This window comes from Schistocerca gregaria, unplaced genomic scaffold (assembly GCF_023897955.1).
Source record: "Schistocerca gregaria isolate iqSchGreg1 unplaced genomic scaffold, iqSchGreg1.2 ptg000526l, whole genome shotgun sequence".
NCBI classification, from domain to species: domain Eukaryota; kingdom Metazoa; phylum Arthropoda; class Insecta; order Orthoptera; family Acrididae; genus Schistocerca; species Schistocerca gregaria.
Genome location: NW_026061925.1, coordinates 7,256,703 through 7,275,005, shown reverse-complemented (window position 1 = coordinate 7,275,005; position 18,303 = coordinate 7,256,703).

Here is an 18,303-nt window from a genome sequence, read left to right as displayed (position 1 = left end):
ATATATATATATTTACATCAGTTGAAGGAATATGATTATCAATGTCACTTCGATAAAGACCTAAAATAGATTTATTTCTCTGGTGAGATTCGAACCCACAACCTCATGCATGTGAAGCTAGTATCCTTTCAATTATCCTCATAACCAACTTATGTCATTCGGCTTTCTTCATACTATCGAGTCTCACACAAAATTCCGAATTTCTTTTCTCGTCACTTCCTCGCTAACGTCGACTCACCAGGATGAATGGCTGCAGTGTGCGATACTTGGGTGCTTAACCTACATAACCGTATAGATGGTTCCAAAAAGTCGATCCTACCGCTGGAGATATCTCCTTGTAAGGCATGACGAAAGAGGGCCGCCGTTTCATTATATACCCTGATATGGTGGTGGATACACATTTAGTAGTGTAGCAATACTAACACAATCGGTCTGAAACCTGCACGATCTAAGCAACAAGGAACGACTTCATACTTAGTCCAAAGGAAAATCTCCAGAATTACTAGAAAACTTATGGCCAATGCATCGAGTCCCCTGCAGTCATTTAGTCCGCGGCGACTGCTGAGAACCTTCAGAGCAGTCATTAGGATTCGCACTCGACTACTTCGATGTTACACGTTCGGTGTCCTACTCTATGGAGCTGAGTCATGGACTGTATTAGGCATTTGAAATGCGATCGTATCGAAAAATATTAAGGATACCATCGACAGAGGGGTAAAATACAGGGAGCGAAAGGATATTTACAATTTGTACAGAAACCAGATGGCAATTATTAGAGTCGAGGGGCATGAAAGGGAAGCAGTGGTTGGAAAAGGAGTGAGACAGGGTTGTAGCCTCTCCCGATGTTATTCAATCTGTATATTGAGCAAGCAGTGAAGGAAACAAAAGAAAAATTTGGAGTAGGTATTAAAATTCATGGAGAAGAAGTAAAAACTTTGAGGTTCGCCGATGAAATAGTAATTCTGTCAGAGACGGCAAAGGACTTGGAAGAGCAGTTGAACGGAATGGACAGTGTCTTGAAAAGAGGATATAAGATGAACATCAACAAAAGCAAAACGAGGATAATGGAATGTAGTCAAATTAAATCGGGTGATGCTGAGGGGATTAGATTAGGAAATGAGACACTTAAAGTAGTAAAGGAGTTTTGCTATTTAGGAAGTAAAATAACTGATGATGGTCGAAGTAGAGAGGATATAAAATGTAGACTGGCAATGGCAAGGAAAGCGTTTCTGAAGAAGAGAAATTTGTTAATATCGAATATAGATTTATGTATCAGGAAGTCGTTTCTCCGAGTATTTGTTTGGAGTGTAACCATGTATGAAAGTGAAACATGGACGATAACTAGTTTGGACAAGAAGAGAATAGAAGCTTTCGAAATGTGATGCTACAGAAGAATGCTGAAGATTAGATGGGTAGATCACGTAACTAATGAGGAGGTATTGAATAGGATTGGAGAGAAGAGAAGTTTGTGGCACAACTTGACTAGAAGAAGGGATCGGTTGGTAGGACATGTTTTGAGGCATTAAGGGATCACAAATTTAGCATTGGAGGGCAGCGTGCAGGGTAAAAATCGTAGAGGGAGACCAAGAGATGAATACACTAAGCAGATTCAGAAGGATGTAGGTTGCAGTAGGTACTGGGAGATGAAGCAGCTTGCACAGGATAGAGTACCATGGAGAGCTGCATCACACCAGTCTCAGGACTGAAGACAACAACAACACCATCGACAGATATAGTCAAAAATATAGCGGTACGAAAATGCAGAAATTCTCAACAGCATCCACATAGCAAAACTCGATTGTTTTGGTAGCGCAATTTCGCAACAATAAATAAAACTTGTTGAAATTAATAATTCAATGAAACATTAATGGCCGGCCATTGTGGACGAGCTGTTCTAGGCGCTTCAGTCTAGAACCGCGCGACCGCTACGGTCGCAGGTTCGAATGCAGACTCGGGCGTGTGTGTGTGTGTGTGTGTGTGTGTGTGTGTGTGTGTGTGTGTGTGTGTGTGTGTGTGTGATGTCCTTAGGTTAGTTAGAACTACTTAAACCTAAGTTCTAAGGGACTGATGACCTCAGATGTTAAGTCCCATAGTGCTCAGAGCCATTTGAACCATTTCTTTGAAAGATTAATGGCATACGTGACCCACGACGCACAGGATTATCCAGGCTAAATAACTCAGACCAGCAGTTTGGGTTCAGCACTGAATCAATGGTCTGAAAAACCATGGACGGACAACAGATCATGCTATCGATCGACAGTGTTACTGGAAGACGAGGCACTTAAGAGAGGAAGAATGACAAGGCAGAGAATGTTTAAAAATTACATAAATGCTCACCATTAAATCTAATAGTCCACTCATATAATCGCGCTAGCTGCCATTAAAATTAATCTGCAATTGGCATAGAGTTAAAATTTTTTGAACCTAGTGCTGTTAAAAGCATTCATGTTAACACTTATTTTGATCAATGTACGTATTTTTTGCGACATCCATTGTACGAGGACGTACAGAAAAGTAATGTTGACATGTTTTGAGTGAAAAGTCACAAAGATTTTTAAATAAAACAAACTTCATGAACATTCTGCATCGGTATTCTTCACGTCAATAAATTTAGTTTTCAACACACTCACCCTCGGAACCAGCACAATTTCCCCAACTAGATACTATTTTGTTGACACCGTCAGAGTATATTGTTTGACTATGTTAACAGAGCCACAACCTTACCTCTGCTTGCACCGCTTGAAATAATTGAAGTGCTCGAAGGTTTTCTTGGTTTTGCACATAGACGAAAATCGAGACTGTGTGTAGGATGATCGACGGCAGTGAACCAAGGACGTCGGCTTGCTGCAGATGCCGCAGCGATCGTGTGTAGTTTGGCACTGCCGTGCTCAAGGAGAGTGTGCTCCACATGCGGACGAAGTCTTCGAATTCGTGCTTTTAGTGTTGTGAGCTCTTTCTCACCCCCAACATAGTCACGTCACACACCGCTATGTAACGCGGTACGAAGCAGAGGGCTGCAGATATCCATAGTAAAGATGTAGAATGTTACTGACTTCAAATAAAACAGACCGAGTCATTATCTTCTCAGCACGCCGTCGTGTTATAAGCACAAAAATCCAAAAAATTGTTTCAGAGCAAAGTATGCTGTATTTTTAAGTAAAGATCTTTGTAACGTACATCTGTGGTAAACGTTATGCTTGTGATATATGGTGACAATTCGTATTTATATTTACAATGGAAAGAGATTGACCAGTGGCCAACAGACAACTAAAACGCAAGTTGCTAGATGGATATTAACTGCAATAGCGCCCACGCTGCCACGGTAAGTAGGTGTTTTGGTTTCACGATACATGTCGCCGTTTAACTGCCGCTCGTGGCGATACATTAAAGAGTGCTCTGTCTTATTGTCAAAGAGCCAGTACCCAGATTCACTCTAAAGACATAAAGACGCGAATTCTGTGCGCCACATTTTCAGATGACCCTCAAACGGTTCCAAAACTAGTTAACCCGAATTAAAAAAAATATTCAAAAAGTGAGTTGTGTCAGTTTTCCACATTTATGTTCAGTATACATTCACAGGCAGTTGAACAGTGGTTCCCAGCCTTTCTTAGACCGTTGCTCCTGAGTGTCATCAGACATTTGCCAGTACCCCCTGTCCTACCCCCCCCCCCCCTACCTGAGGTCTGTGGCCTTCCCTCCCTCTCCCCCACATTATCACTAACTTTGGCACATAAATAAACTGTACAGTGAACAACTTTTCTAGGAACACTTTTATTTTCAAAATCATGAGAGGTGGAGGGTATTGTGTGGGGGGGAAGGCGATATTAGACTGAACGACGAAGGAATTCGTGATGCATTTCAAGGACTAGCCACAATTACTTCTCAGATAAGAAAGCTAACTATCCAAAATAAGGATAAACACATGTTCCAAACGCTTCTCTTGCTCAACCTCTCTACAGTACGGTACTTGCTTGATCTGCACGTTGCAACCTCAATTAAAATCAACCGAGCAAAAATGTGTGCACGTACTGTTCCTAAATCACTTGATTGTTACGCTCCTTGCTTCTGAAATATAAGACTTCAGGCTTTTAAATCTTGGTATCCGAACACAACATGTGAAGCTATTATCCTTTCCATTACACCTCACAACCAACTAACGTCACTCAGCTTTCTTAATGCTACGGAGTGTCACACAAAATTCAGAATTTCTTTTCTCGTCAGTTACTCGCAAACGTGGAGCCACCATTTTGAGTGGCTGCAGTGTCTTAACCTACATAACAACACGCGATCTAGTGTACCAAGTGTTACTTGCAGAGCAGTAGGATAACGAGCTATCGGCCTGGCAATTGAGTTTGAGTTTGGCCGAAGCAACTTTAGGCACGAAGGAGATAATGATGTGTCCCTCCGAAAATAATTTCGCGTGGGCTGTAAGCGGCGCACAGCTCAGCGTTTACATAGTTTTCCAATTACATCTCACACAGGGAATATTATTATTAAGCCCAGTTTCAACAGCAGCGAATGGAAGCGAACTCAAGCGTACGAACATTTGCAGACCACTTGCCTGTATTCATTACCTTTCGTCTAAGAGGTCTGTTTAAAAAATTCCGGAACTTTGTCCACAAAAATTTTCTACGCTTACCTTCACATATTTGTATATGATCACCCCCACGACTGATAAACCGTTTCCACTTCTGGGAGTAGACTTGGTTCGCCTTTCGCTGGACCGTGCGTCTATCGTTACAAATCTTCGTCCTCTCAACTTGGTTTTCAACTTTGAAAATAAATGTCTGCAAGGGCCAAGCTGACCTGACAAGCTATTTTATATGTTGATCGTTCAGAACATTTCCCTACACATTGTGAAGATTGAACCTTCATGTCAACGTCATAACTGCAGACCCATCACCAGTTATAATTTTCTTAAGGAACATCTCGTTCTCATTTGGGTGATCCTAAGGCTCTTCTCAGATTGGGAGGTGGAGGTCTTTCTGCTCTTCACTCGTGAGCCGTGGCACGAACTTGGCGGCAACACGATACATTGCAAGATGCTGTATTAGGATTTCACGATCCAACTGCAATGTTACATTCTTCTGCAATCTCTCGGACAGTCAGTCTTCGTTCAGCACGCACAGGATCGTTGACGTTCCTGACACAAGCGTTGCTGGCAGAAGTCGGAGGACGAGCGTCGTCTTTAGCTTCCGTCCGGCCGTTCTTAAACAGTGTGAACCATCCGTAACTCCGAGTGCGGCTTAAGCACTCATCACCGTAGGCTTCCTGCATCATTTGGCGTGTCTCTGTAGAGGTGTTCTTGAGTTTAGCTCTTATGTTCGTATGGGACCAACTGCTGATGTCATCAGTCCCTAGGCTTGCACCACTTACACACACCCACGCCCGAGGGAGGACTCTAACCTCCGACAGAGGGGAGCCACACGAACCGTGGCAAGGCCCCTAGACTGCGCAGCTACCCCGAGCACGGTTTTCTTGAGTTTCACGCAAAATTTATTGCAGGCTCATTGCTCCTCTAACTATACACTCTCGAAGTTCGCCAACTGTGCGACACAACGTTCTAGTCAATACAGCACTGAACAATAAGCTAACAGACATACAACAGTGAAACTTCCCGCAGTTACACATTAAGCACACGCGCGTGCAGGGATGTCAACTGCATTTCGCCCCAACACGCCATTGGCGCGAAATTACGAACGTTCCCAATTTTTTTTTTAACACACCTCGTATATTCAAAATTTACGGTATGTTCTAGAAATTTGGCAAGTAAGCTTTCTCGGGATAGCTTATGTGTATTTTCAGGCATCTCCCAATTTCTTCAGCATCTCTGTTACATTCTCCTGTGAGCCAAACAAACATGTGCTGACTTTATTATGAACAGTTCAATATCCCCTGCTACTCGTATATGGGACAGGTCGCACACCATGGAGCAATATTAGAGTATTGGTCGCACCAATAGTTCAAAAAAGATCATCTTTGTGCACTGATTATATTTCTCTTTTATTCTAACAATAAATTACAGTTCGCCACCACCTTTATCTTTGACTGACACGATGTGATGGTTCCATTTCTTACTTCGTTATCACCAATGTTAAGACTCTCGCTTTTCCCGTTTATGCTTCATCTCATCACTATTGTCTTTGATTTACTCTGACCCCTACTTCTACACTCATTATATTGTATATTTCATTCATCAGATCCTGTAGTAATTCACTTTCACTGACAACGATAATATTATCAGCAAACATTGTCACTGGTATCCTTTCAACCCGTATTTCAGTGCGAATCTTGAACCTCTCTCTTATTTTCTTCATTGCTTCTTTGATGCAAACATTGAACAGTATAGGCGAATAACTATATCAAAGTCTTACTCTCTTTTTAATCCTTGCACTTCGTTCTTGGTCTTCCACTCTTATTTCCTCTTGGGTCTTGTACTAATATATACCCGTCTCTGCCTAGAGCTATTTTCTTCACAACTTCGATCTTGCACCATTTTACATTGTCGAACGCTTATCCAGGTGTAGAAATCGTATGAACGCGTCTTGAGTTTTATTCAGTCCTGCTTCCATTCCGTATCCTTACAATGTGTTACACCGAGGTATTTGTGTGAGCTGACCGATTGAAAATGAGAGTTATTGATGCTGTAGTCATAGGATACTATGATTTTTCGTTTTGTGAACTGCACAATTTTAGGTTTTCGAACATCTAAAGCAAGCTGCAAAAACATCCGGAATTCTGTTTGATTCTACGTACAAAAATGCGTTGTTAGGAAAACAAACTAAACCAAGGAGGGACAAAATATCAGTAACGAACAACGTAGAATCTCTGTGGTTAATCTGGATTAAACTGCTCCATCATCTTCAGCAACAACCAGGGCACAATCCAAGGAGGGATCTACACCCACATGGATATTGTGCAAATCATATCTAAGTGCCAGGCATAGGGTTTATCGAATCACCTTCACAATTGTCTATTATTCCAACTTCATGTTTTGAACTGCCCAAGGTGTGGTGAAGACTAAAACGAGTCTGTCACGGAAGACTGTATTGAGTGTGATGTCTGCTCCCAACAGTGGCATGAAGAATGCACAGTTTACGAAGGTCATGGTGCATTTTCTTGTTATTGGTGTTAGTGCGTACTCTTGCCAGATGATGCAGCTACGAGCAGTGTCATATATATGGCATTTGAGGTTTGGGTTAAACGTTACTCAGCTGTATCTGATAAATGTTGTTCCTAAATAAATGAGCAATGGTTTGCTACTTGTTTGTTTTAACTTTCTCATCAACTAGAAATGACCGACTAAATACTAAGCACATACTCCTTCGTGAGTTTCCCCTGCAAAGCAAATTAATGAAGTCGAATAGTCCGTAGGAAGAATTTTTGTAGTTTCATGACTTTAGAATGGCATGACTGTGATGAGCTAAGAGCGGCTGACAAAAAATAATTGTTTTATTTATAACCTTAATGTTGCAATTGAGAATGGCGTGTCCGGTTGAAGTTTCCACATTAACTGAACAACGTTCAACGATGCGTTTTCCCTTTCAGAAGACGGAAAACGGCCGAAATATTTTCTCTAACGTTTTTTCAGTATGGTCGAAGCTGTGCGAACGACGGAAATTTTTGATAAATACGTAGGACAGTTCAAAAACAATCTAACTTCAGTGACTAATAAAAAACACCGTGGCCGGCCAATTGAACTGTCTCCTCCTTCGCTTAAAGCCGGCTCTGACATTACTCCTGATGGCCGACGTGTTGCAGTAGAACTGAATAGCAAAATAGCTGCAACAGGTAGTGGCACAGTCCATAACGTCGTCATTGACATGCTCAAGTACAGCGAAACAAGTCCAACGTGGGTCCCGAGAGAATTCACACAACACAAGGAAACAAAGAGTGCTATGAACGTGAAGGTGAACCCTTTTCGAACGAGATTTTAACGTGTGATTAAACTTTCGTTCAAAATGGGGAACCCGACTCGAAAAGACAAGGAGTGAAATGGAAGCACACTAGTTCACCTGTCCGAAAGGAATTAAAACTCGAGCATCAGCGAGGAAAGTGATGCTGACCATCATTTGGATGCCAAAGTAGTTGTATTTTGGTGATTATTTGGAAGATCAGCGTACAGGATGCAGCGCTGACCACTCACACATAGTGATGAGCAAAGTAAAGCCGAAAACGAGAGGAAAGGGTCGCCAATGTCAAAGAATAGACGTGATACTATTACACAACAACGCTCGCCCAAACATAGCGCAGCTGATCCAAGAAACCACTGTAAGGGAAAAGAAACAGTAATGGGTTGGGAGACTCTGCGTCATTATCGCTACAGTCCAGATTTGACTTTCGTGAATTTTCATTTTCATATTGCTGATATTATTCAGAATGGAAGCTGTCTGCATTGTACTTGACTGGTAAGAAAAACTTCAAAAGTCAACCTCACTTGTAGAGCATTTATTGCTACCTGTTTGACCCGCTCAAGGACGCATCGCTTGGAAAGGATTCGGCGACAGCGAAGAAGTTAAAACAATTTCAGTTTTACTTACTTCATTCGCATTTATCGCCTTTCTCTTGCCCAGCAGTATTTCGCAAAGGACTGGCAAAAGCGCAAGTTGCAGCCGTATATAACGAGATCAATATACATTTGCCTTCTGAATATTACACCTGTAATGGGTCCAACCTAAGGCAGTTTAAAAAATCGCTGGTGACACTCGTGTACAAGAAGAGTAAAAGAAAGGATGTGCAAAATTACAGACATCGATTTTCTGCAGAATCCTAGAACGTATTCTGAATATGATTATAATAAATTTCCTAGACACCGAAAAGCTTACGTCCAGAAATCAGCACGGTTTTAGAAAGCTCGTGTGAAACGCAGCTTGCCCTTTTCGCACATTATATACTGCGAACCACGGATGAAGGGTCCCAAGCACATTGCACTCTCCTATATTTGAGAAAAGCCTTTGGCACGGTGCTCCACTGCACACTGTTAACCAAGGGCCTCGTATGAGCATACGGAGTCGGTTCCCAGATATGAGAGCGGCTTAAAGTCTACAACAGATACCAGTACGTTCTCGACAGCGAGCGTTGATCAGACACAAGGGCATCGTCAGGAGTGTCCCAGGAAGTGTAACAGACAGCTGTTATACTGTATAGACATAAATGAGGTGACAGGCAGAGTGAACAGCAGTCTGCGGCTGTTGATGATGCTGTCGTGTACGGGAGAGTGTCGTTATTGAGTCACTGTAGGGGGATAAGATTAACGGGAAGCGCGGACAACTGAGAAACGCGTAGGAGTCAGTGAGGTACTGAGCCATGCCGACGCCGGTGCCTTAGTTAGCTGCGCTACGTTTTTCGGTTGAGGACCCAGGATACGAAGAGCTTCATCGAGGTGGTCCCACATATTCTCGATTCCGTTAAGCCCGGGAAGCCTGGTGGTCGGCGGAGTACAGCAAACTCATCCTGGTGCTTTTCACACTGCAAGCTGTGTCACAGATTTAGTTGTTCTGCTGGTAGATTCCGAGGGAAAAAAGACTCGATGTAGGTGTGGCAACGGTTCCGACCGATATTTCTGCTCATCCACTGTGCCTTCCAGAACGACGGGAGTGTCACGATAACGTTTGTGAGATCGTAACGATCCTTCCTCCTGTCCTAACCCTGCCGCCGACTGTTGCAGGGTGTTCACTTTCAGGTGAATCGCGCCCTACACGCCATCGTCTGTCTGTCACTTGGAAAGCCCGCAGGTCACCGTTCAGTGGACGCCCAGTCGCAGAACTGGCGTAAAAATTCCAGCCTTCGTCGAGGACGAACAGCAGTCAGCATAGGTGTGTGGACCAGGAGTCTGCTGTGGAGACCCACACATAGCATTTTTCGCTGAGTGGAGACACTGTCGGTAGGCTCTTCGGTTCACGTGCATGGTCAGTTGCTCAGCAGTTGCACGTTATTCACCTGCGGTCTCCTTTAACTCCTGTCCTCTGTGGACCGTGGGGCACCACAACGGCCTCAGCGTCGGCTCTCGACAGCGCCATGCGCGGAGTGCTTTAAATATGGCAACACGCCAACATTTTACGAACTCTGCCGTTTCGAAAATGCATCCACCTGTGGCCCGAAAGGCAATGATCACGTCCTTTTGGATGTCACATAAGTGGCTGAGTTTCCGCGTTACGCATACCCTACTCATTAGCGTCGGACACAGGCGGTGATCACGTTAATGTGACTGGAGCCTGTGGTTAGAAAAAGGAAAGGAAAAGGAAACAGAAAGGGGAAAGGATGGTAAGCGGTGCCAGGAGCACCGGAAATGTGGTAATTATACGAATTGCTTGTACAGGAACTCCGAACGGAATAGGAGCAGCGGCAGTTTAAAAATTGTAAATGGTAGAATCACGGCTCAACAGTAAGTTTCTCGCCCAACCTGACGAAACAGATGTGGATATTAAGAAACGAATGCATAACTGCTGGGAAACAGTCTGCGGTGAGTAGACAGTGCCTTTTTTCGGAGGGTTTAAAGAGCAATTTCAAGATTTGCGAGATAAAGGTTTAGATTATGTCGCAAGTATAACGAATTATGAGAAAGACTGCACTGTGTAAGGGAAGCTTCTGGGATGTCCCATAACCGTGGCAGTAGTTCAGGGATTCGGCAGCACGAAGATATTTTGAAAGTGACTGAAGTTTTTTTGGAGACTGATAATAACCCTGTTCCTGACAAATGAATCCTGGTGATCAGTTACGAAGAATGGGAGAAAATGTTTGAAAATAAAGCTCTTCTTATGGACGGACATTTCAGAGGTGTTGGAAACAACTTGTTGATACCTGAAGCACGGAAGACTAGCTTTTTTACCAGAGGAAAGTCAAAATAATTGTGAAATATTTTTTCTCAACCGAGAAATGTCATAACTTGGTTGTCATTTAAAACTGCATTGCTTTACTTCGAAATGGCTGCAAATTAAGCTATGAAAACAGTGTTATCCGAGACATTTATTTTCCAGTTGTAATTTTCATTTCAAGCAATGCCTGTGGAAGACATACAAGGAACTGCGATTAGTGGAGCAATACAGGGATGAAGAAGTAGTTCGTTTGTCTTGCCGCACGTGTGCTGTAGAGTCCATCTTCCACCGGACTGCCTTGATGAAGCATGGAGAGTAACAGCGTAGCAAGTGCCCAGTGGCGTAGACTATTTAATCAGTCAATAGATGGAAAATGCTAGTACACAACCTGAAATGTGGAATTGGTGAAGACAGACAGTCGACCGAAATTATTTCGAAATAAATTCACTCTTAGGTTGGCTTCAGTTGCGTTAGATAATACCTCGATACCTAACACTACTGTATCAAAGTTATCTGCGTTCAGAGAATTTATTTCAAAGTGATTTCGGTCAGCTATCTACCGTCATCAATTCGATGCACAGGACAATGAATGCTGTCGAAGTTTGGCATAGCAAACGATACTCAATAAGGCAAAGGTATCTTAACCTACAATTTCTGATCAATACGCTAAAGGAGAATGCAATAAAACCAATACCTGAAATTGAAAAAAAATCTGTTGGTCAGCTTCTTCAGTGAAAGAGGTAAAAGATACATATGTGTTGAAAAAGAGTTAAAAGATATTTTAAGAATACATAATGACTCGGTGGATCTAAGAAGTTTAAAATTTATATCATTCCTACGATAAAATGTGGAGAGGCGTTCTTATTACAAAACGGCACGCAGAGCCTCCCCATTGTCGCGGCTTCCTTTGTACGTCGGAGAACCCGCAGCTAAAATGTATGTGGTCAGAAACACCGCGTTGGCTCACGGGTCGCCGAGTCCACGGCTGCAGAATCCCATGACACCCTTCAAGAGGCGGCGAGGCATCTTGTACAGTAGTTATTTGAGAGTGAATTTTTTCCTCGCTCCTCAAGAGACGTCATCAAACGGATCTTCCTGCTTCTGGAGTGTCTACGCGACTATAAGGGAATCCCGAAACGTTACATCTTATTTTAGTTCTGCTCTCCGTTCCACACCTTCATGGACCCACTTGTTTTCTGTGGAACTCGAACACTCGTACTTCTCCGATGTCATTTTCGTGAGGGATTTATGTACTGTGCTTATGCTTTATTGAGAAAACACGGGAATTTTTTTAAGTGTGTAGGGGTGAAACGATTATCTTAATAACCGATAAAACAACTCCAGATATCGAGTATTACGTACCGGCTGACGCTTCATTACAAAATGTTTACGGGCTGTCTGTTATCCCAGTCGCTTCCGTTTATGAAATGTACCGAACACATGAGCTTTCTTCGATAAACAGTTCTGACATGGGTCTTGACAACACGATCGAATTACAGAGGTTCAAATAGTGAGTTGCGACTGCGTGCAACTGCATAGGCAGATTTTCATTCCCTGCATATAATTGTAACGCAACTAAGGAGATTATAGCGACACGAACGTCAGCCGGGTAAATAAGTCGTACACTAAGTGGACATCCAGCGGACGCAAGTAAACACTTCCTGTTACACCACGCCACTGCTGCCTCGGTGTAAACACGGAGGACAACAGGAAGTGCTCTACGACCACTAGCTGGACTATGGAGCAAGAAACAGCCGGGGTCCCCGGTGGTCTAGTGGTAAGGGGGTCTGGAACGTTCCAGCGCCTCGGCTGGGGCTATTCGCCCCAGCCGGGCCGGGGTTCAATCCCCGGCCGGCGCTGGAATTTTCAGACTTCCGAACACTAGCCTCCACCTCTGCCCTGGCATGTGGCGCATGCCGGGCACCCCCGTGGGGTCCGTGCTTCGGATCCCACGTGGAGCTCACTCCCACACTACAAACTAAACCTGATTATGCTGGTGCAAGCATTTTAAATTTTAATTCACACACTTTCTTCACCAGACCACATCTACATATGTTTTAAGGTACTTAATATATCTCACTGTGGTATCAGTAATATTTGTAGGAAACTATGAAACAAAAACCTTACCAAAAAAATGATTTTTGTTATCCTTCGTGTGCTGAATACTTCTGAGGTACCCAAACATCTGCCATTTTCTTGTAGTTAACAATGAATATTCGAAAAAAAGTTTATCATACTGATTCATATATTACATAATGTATTTTACTCATTCTCAGTGTTGAAAAAGCAGTAATTATTTCAAAGTCATAAAAAAATGCAAAATATTGTATCACAAGCCAACAAGGTGTTCTTTTTAGTATCATGATTTACTATGCGATTAATAAATTCTGTATAATAAATCGTTTCGTAACAATTGACAATACCTTTTAAAAATACATTGTTTTCACTTATTGCATTTTCAAAAACTAAAACAGGCCTTTTTTCTCAAATTATTCTAGTGTCAAAATGAGATGTTTGATATTACACAGGTCACTAATGACATAAACTGTTTTTTTTATAAAAACGATATTTCTCGTGGTTTTTGTGAGCTGAATGCTGAATCAAACAGATAACACTTAAAATTAATAAGAGGAATTTCTTGGTGATTTTACTAACACGCCCATATAGTTCATATAATATTTCGATTAATAGTTACATGACTACCTCTCTGCCTCTACTTTTTGTAAAAGTATCTTGTAGATCAGAGAAAAAATTGTATTACTACCTCTCCAGGTTAAGTGCAGTTCAATGAAAGAGTTTTTGAAGGCCGTACCGAAGATGCAGAATATTACGTTCTCTGCAAGGCATTTGCCATCAGTAATGAGTGAAACTGTAAAATAGAAAAAAGGGCTGACAAACGCCTATTACTGTTGTACTATTATATCACTAACGTTGCATTGCATAAACTTACTTACAGTTCTCGTTGCTGTTCAATATTCTTTAACTCACTATACCGTGCGATTATGTTGTTAACATTTAATGTAACAGTAGTCCTGTTTCGAGCCACATATCCATTTTTAATGCTTAAAAGTGTGGACAAAACTATTAGTAATACTAAATTACGAAGAGGGAATGATGAATGTAACATGCTGCGTACGTTAATGTCGCTCGAGATGTAGTTTGCATTATATGTTACGAGAACAGAATTATTTTGTAATGTGTGAAATACACAAAAATACGGTAACAGACTAACCGAGCAGTGATGCCGTAATCTGTTTTGTAATAATAGTGTAAAGGAAGAAATAAACAGCAACTAGACATTTAAGTCACTCAATTTTCGCGGCCATTTTGCTGTTCATCACTTCGCTGCTAGATGTCGCTACTAGTTCCTCACACACTGAGTTGTCTGTAGTGCAGGGCTTCGCCACCAGAAGGCTCTATCAGCACCGGCGAGGACTCATTCTATCGACGTTTGCTGCTTCACTCCTCAACATCTATGCTAACTGACGTGACTGCTAAATTTTCAGACTAAACGAAAAAAATAACACCAACACCAAATAAGGCAAATAGTGATAATTGCGGATACTATCGAACCATCACTTTCATACGTCCTGGCTGAAAATACTGATCCAAAATATTTACACAGGAATTAGAGGAGACGAGCTAGAGGAAAATCGATTTTGAGAGAACACACTAGCCGCTAGAGATCGGTTGAAGAAATTCAACCCATATTTATAACATCTATAGATGTTACAAAATAACTTCTGACAATTTTGAGCAAAATATACAGTTTGAATTTAAGATGATGCAACCAGCGATAAAATACAGTGAGCGGCATGTTATCTAGAGCTCTGCCAGAAATCAGACAGCAGTTTTAAGACTTAAAAGACATAAAGGAAAGCTGGCAGTTGATAGTTGAGAAGAGAGAGTGAGAGAATGAAAGTGAGAGAATGAGAGAGAGAGAGAGAGAGAGAGAGAGAGAGAGAGAGAGAGAGAGAGAGAGAGAGAGAGAGATAATGGGAGGGGGGGGGGCTTCGGTTCTAGCCCATTCACCCATGTTATTCACTTTGCATACAGAATGTTTCACACGTCGTGCTACACACTTATCGCGTCTGTAGAGGGGACCTACCAGATGAAGTTTTACATAGGAATCGATGTCTGGAAACGTCATCCAGCGACGCTACAGGGTATCGAAGTTACAGGCGCTGGAGTCTGTAAAATATGTGTACACAGAAAGATTCAATGAAGATGTTACCAATTTTCTATGATGATGGAGATGGATAAATCTATAAATTTGAGGTTATGTCCCTATAACGGAAAATTGGAAGAGAAGACATTCCTGTTACGTGTGACAGGATCTACCGGTAGTGTTGTAGCTGAGATGTAGGGCAGGAAACTTTCAGAGGTGGTAGTATGGACCGAATGTCCAGTACACATGGGCTGTAAAATGCATACCTTAAGAGCTGTGAGGACTTGTTCACTAGCATAAAACATATCTCCACTGCTGAACAAGTGCTCATAGCTCCTCAGGTATGCATTTTGTAGCCCATGTTTACCGGACATTTTTTCTTACTTTGATCCATACTACCACCTTTGAAAGTTAGCAACAACAGTACCAGTACTTGTATTCCGCCGTCAGAGGTATGTAACTTTCGACTCATTCGTTTCCGGATCATGATACATGATCAAATTGATACATGATCACGGCATCACACTCTACTTACATACATTTGCCGGAGCTGGCGCCTGTATTTTGATGCTCTGTAGCCTCGTTAGATGACGTTTGCATGCATGAGTTACTAGGTAAAATTGCAAGCTCTAGAAATGTGAAACACCTTGTATAAAGAAAGCAACATACGAAACCAACGAGATATTTGGGAAATTAATCGAAGATAAGAAAGAAGAAATAGAAACTGTTTCCAAATCGACCTTTCATTTCGCTGCTGCTGATTTGAAATTTCGTGGCATTTATTCGCTCTGAAGAGGATCGTTTAAACGATGGTCGGAATGTAGTTATTTTAGTTGTTTCACTGTTTTATAATGACATGGCCTAGAACCCAAAATGATTTTCTCCAAGTTGTTTGTAGGAATTCTATCGCTTCTCACCGATATTTTCAGTATGGTACTGGTATTTTTTTCCCTACACCTACCAACTTTAATAGTGCTTGAAATGATGAAAATTGTCTCCATATCAAAAAGTATTAGGTACTGAGACGGTGCTTGGTTTTAATGATAACAATATACAGGAAAATTCAGCCATGTTTCTGCGAAGTTGCATTACGCCGAAATTCTGAAATACATCCGTATATTTCGAATGTCGTACAACAGCTGTAGGTAGGAGACGGGGTACTGCAGAAGTAAAACTGTTTAGACGGGGCGTGAGTCGTGTTTGGGTAGCTCAGATGGTAGAGCACTCGCCCACGAAAGGCAAAGGTCCCGAATTCGAGTCTCGGTCCCGCACACAGTTTTAATCTGCCGGGAAGTTTCATATCGGCGCACACTCCACTGCAGAGGGATCTAATTCTGGAAAGAACTGTATAGTTAGTGGAGAGATACAGGATGTTGCAAAATTCCCGTTAAAAACTTCTAGGGAACTGAGTGACGATATTTTGAAGAGGAGCCCATGTATGGAAAGGTATATCCGTGCTACAGCCGTATAAATACACCTTCGCTAATGTGGTATGCAACAGGGTTATAATCACTGGAGGGGGGGGGGGGTTACTTACGTCTGATCCTATGCTGTCATTTGACGGCTGTCTCCTCTCTGACCTGGATCGAGTCTCGTTCATGTGTCTGTGAGTGTTAGAGCAACATTTCTGAGCACACTTTTGCCGAATACACCGACACGAGTATTCTGTGTGGCCAAAGCGCACAGTACTGGAAGAGCTGCTGGTCGCCTTTATCAAGATCGTTGTCCACAACGTCTGACTCCTCCCCACACGCTTTTCGTTAGCATTGCGCAACGTCTTCGAGTAAGGGTGCCTTCACCGTCAGCAGGTGCGTCTGTGGTGCCCCGTGGAGACGCAGCGCACGCGAATTGGAAAATATATTTATATGGATATTGTGTCTGTTCTTCCGGACATGTGCGAAAGGACGCTACGAATGTAGTGTGTGGACATACAAAGGTGAGAATGTGGGTCTCGCGGGAGGCGTGCGCGAGACAGTCCCTGTAGTCTCACTATCCTCTGTGCCGTCGGTGGCTCAGATGGATAGAGCGAATGCCATGTAAGCAGGAGATACCTGGTTCAAGTTCCGGTCGGGGCACACATTTTCACCTGTCTTCGTTGATATCTATCAACGCCCATCAGCAGCTGAAGGAAATAATATCATTCTAATTTCAAATTGGAAAACGCCCTCCTGTAAAACCAGTGTCTCTGAAGACCGATTTTTTTGATTCTTTGGTTATTAAAGAGTGAAACTGTAGAACAATAGATGTACTCGGCCACATCTACACTGAAATGCCAAAGAAACTATTATAATAATGCGTATTCAAATACAGAGATATGTAAACAGGCTTAATATGGTGCTGCCGCCGGCAACGCCTATGTAAGACATGTGTCTACCGTAGTTGTTAGATCGGTTACTGCTGCTACAATGGCAGGTTATCAAGATTTAAGTGACTTTGAACGTGGTTTTATACTTGGCGCAAGACCGATGGGACACAGCATCTACGAGGTAGCGATGAAGTGGGGATTTTCCTGTACGACCATTTCACGAGGGCACCCTGAATATCAGCAATCCAGTAAAACAATAAATCTCCAACATCTCTGTGGCCAGAAAAAAATCTGAAGAGAATCGTTCAGAGTGGCGATAGTGCAACCCTTCCGAAAATAACTGAAAATTTCAATGCTTGACCATCAACAAGTATCAGCATGCGAACCATTCATGGAAACATCATCTACATGGGCTTTCAGAGCCGAAGGCCCACTCGTGTACCCTTGCTGGCTGCACAGCACAAAGCTTTACGCCTCATTTGGGCCCATCGGTACGAACATTGGACTGTTGATGACTCGAAACATAATCCCTGGTTGGACGTGTCTCATTTCAAAATGTATATACAGTATGGACGTGTATGGGTATGAAGACAACATCATGACTCCATGGACCCCGCATGTCAACTGCGGACTGTTCAATCTGGTGGAGGCTCTGTGACGTTGTAGAGCGTGCGCATTCGGAGTGATGTGGGATCCCTGATACGTCTAGATACATCCTGTCTGATCACCTGCATCCATTCGTGTCCATTGTGGATTCCGACTGAAGTGGTTAATTCCAGCAGGACAATGGAGAGGCCCACACAACCACAGTTGCTACAGAGTGGCTGCAGGAACACTCTTCCGAGCCTAAACACTTTCGCTGGCCACCAAAACTCCCCAAACATACTGTACGTTTCTAGTAAATTTTATAGCATTAACTAGCATATCTGGAATGCCTTGCAACGTGTTGATCAGAAGAGATCTCTGCTCCCTCTTACCGTTACGGATTTATGGGCAGCTCTGCAGGTTTCATGGTG